Consider the following 3,040-nt stretch of genomic DNA (forward strand, 5'->3'; position numbering starts at 1 on the left):
TTCAAAGCATTCGATAAAGTAACTCACCACCTGCTAAACATAAATTAGGCCATTTGAAAAACAGTCCGCAACTCCTAAACTTTATTCGTGTCTCGCCTGCTAACCGTACGCAGCTTGTGTTCGTTAATAAAACTGACCCTCCTGAGGCAGCTGTTCCTTCAGGCATACCTCAGGGTTCTGTTCTGGGGCCTTTACTCATTATAATATACCTTAATTACCTGCATTCGGAAATTCATTCTTCAGTTTACCTTTTTGCTGGCGACTATGTGCTTTACCGCACAATTACTAACGACACATACTTTGTGTGTCTTCAATCCAACCTTAATAACGTTATTCCCTGGGGCGACCTCTGGCACATGGATCTTAGCCTTTGTAAATGCAAATATATGACAGTTTCGCGTAAGAAACTACATAGTCCTTATTATTACCTAAAGACACCTTACTAGAGTCCGTTGAGTCGTATAAATATCTCGGTGTGCCCATAAATAATAATTCATCGTGGGCGCGCCACATTGAATATGTAACATCTAATGCCAAGCGTATACTAGGTTGCCTAAAAAATTTCGCTCTCTCCCCGTTTTCCTTCAAAAAGGAGCTATATATAACCGACGTTCTTCCTAGGCTTGAATACGCTTCATCAGTTTGCAAACCTCACTGCGTAGCACTATTTAATAAAATTCAAGCTGTGGAAAACCGCTCAGCAAGATTCGTACTTTGCAACTATCACCACACGTCCAGCGTTACTAGCACGAAATCCAGCCTTGACCGTGTACTCTTGCCAGTCGCCGGAAACTGGCTCGCCTTTGTGGGCTGTATAAAGTGAAGTACCACAACCCGGTACTTCAATCACGTTGGCTATACCTCACTTTTTGCACTCTAATTGCTTCGACAATCATTACGAGGTTCGAATTGCGCGCCCGAACACCGTAAGATACTCGAATTTTGTTACCATAAAAGTGCCATAATTAGAACAACCACAACAACCACAACCCAGACATTTTGGTCTGTCTGTATGTCTGTCTGTCTGTCTGTATGTATATCTGTCTGTGACTCGATTCAGCCACCCAGTCAAAGTAAAATTGGTATTGCGCAATGGTCTTATATACTCACAGCGACATGTCAACGTCTAAGCCCGGTTTATATGTTCATACTTGTCAACTTTGTTGAACAAGAACAAGACATTACGCAAATATAAGACAGGAAATTAATACACAAGGGATATATACAGTGTTCCTTTATTCTTTATTACAAAATTTATGGATTCCTGGGTTTTTCGATAGCAAATGATATTTTACGTCTACTGCAAGAAACCGCCGCCTCCTGGCGGCAAATGAAAAATCGCGCGGCAACAGCAACGAAAGGTTCCACTAGCTAGGTTCCACGTTCTGTTTGGAACGCACGTGGAGCACGGCCACGCGGCTCTATAAACCTTCTAGTCGGCCGCCTCCATTCACGCGCGTCTCCGCCGTACTGCAACGCTGGCATCGAGGCACCCGGCCTGTAGCAGTGTAACGCGGTAAACTCAAATCGCCTTGCGCAAACCTTTAGTGTGTTTACCTTGGAATGAGCGCGACGGTACAGGAACAGCATGAGAGGTGACCGGAAAAGCAAAGAGGGCATTTCCTTGGCAAATGTCTAGAAACACTATCGTCTTTTGACGACATTTGCAACGAAAGGAGCAGATACGCGGCCAATTTTTTTACACCACTTCTTTCTGTATGCATTAAGTTGTCACAATTGTATTTGTTGTCGCTGTGCTCCCTTGTTTGATTCGTTGTTAATACTTTCTATATTTTGTAAGCATTATGGTTTGTATGGTATTTTTGAGTTTGGATGGATGTACAAAATATTGTTTGCTTGACATGAGCGTGTTCGTAATTTACTTTTCTCCTAAACCCACTTCCCTCTAATGCTGTATGCCCTTAGGGTACTGTAAATGACTCAATATTTAAATACAAGTCCAAGAAACTCCTATCAGGTGTGATGTTCACTGAAGAAACAGTCTGATACCCTTTTGAGCCAGACCGACTTACATTGCCGTCAAATATGAAACTCCACATTGCAGTCTTCTCACCTTGTAGAGCGTAATTTCCGAGATGTACCTGCTGAGTGAATTTCATTCCGACTTCCTCGGGGGCATGTGTGACCAAGGCGTTGCTGCTACAAGAAGAATAACGAACAGATGTGACGGCGCAAACGTAAAAGCGAAACACGATTTTGACTTTTGACCGAAGTTTCCTACCGCAGTCCATCAGTCAGGCTTCCTTCATTGCAACGCCCGATACATACAAAACCCTCACCGCTGCTTCAAGTGGCCGTGGTATGGGCACATGAATACAAACTGTTACAAACAACGGACGTACGCGAAGTACGGAGGACACTATTACCACTTTGAGAACTGTGCTACTAACGTAATAAAATGTGGAAACAGTGAACAACTCCAACTTGCATACTCCCGGTCATGTGACACATTTAAAGCAGAGCAAGAGATCATAAATAGGAAGGGTACACAAAATGCTACGTATCATTGAGCACGCCAAAAACACGTGACGTTTTCTCAAGGGTATGGCGAGGCAGTTCACCAAGGGGTAGAGCAGCGCCTTGTCACTGCGGGCAGCCGTAGTGCGAAGCAGGTTGGTGCCGGGCACCCAGGTGCTGCCGAAGGGAGCCCGACCAGCGGACACAACACCTGTGGTGCGTGAAAGTGTTGTGTCAGCCGTGAACGTCAGGAGTGACGGCTATGCCATCGGTCCTACTTATACGGTTGCCAGGCTGCAGGCGGCCAGGGACGTAGATGGGATGGTCATACGACCGGTTCTGCGTCGAACGCACAACCAACGGTGGTTAGAGGGTTTCCTGCCTCCACTTCAAACATATTGCGGCCTCCATATCTTCACTGTGAATACGTTCAGACGACGACGTGGAGATAACACTGTGTCGGCCAGCGACAAAGGCGGCGAAAGAATACCGCTAGACAGTAGGGCGGAGCAAAAAGCCAGCAGCCCTTCGTGTCACTTACGCAAATCAAAGCTGAGCGTAG

The sequence above is a fragment of the Haemaphysalis longicornis genome, unplaced genomic scaffold (genome assembly GCF_048455015.1).
Source record: "Haemaphysalis longicornis isolate Haplotype H1 unplaced genomic scaffold, Haemaphysalis longicornis Haplotype H1 scaffold_6, whole genome shotgun sequence".
Classification (NCBI taxonomy): Eukaryota; Metazoa; Arthropoda; class Arachnida; order Ixodida; family Ixodidae; genus Haemaphysalis; species Haemaphysalis longicornis.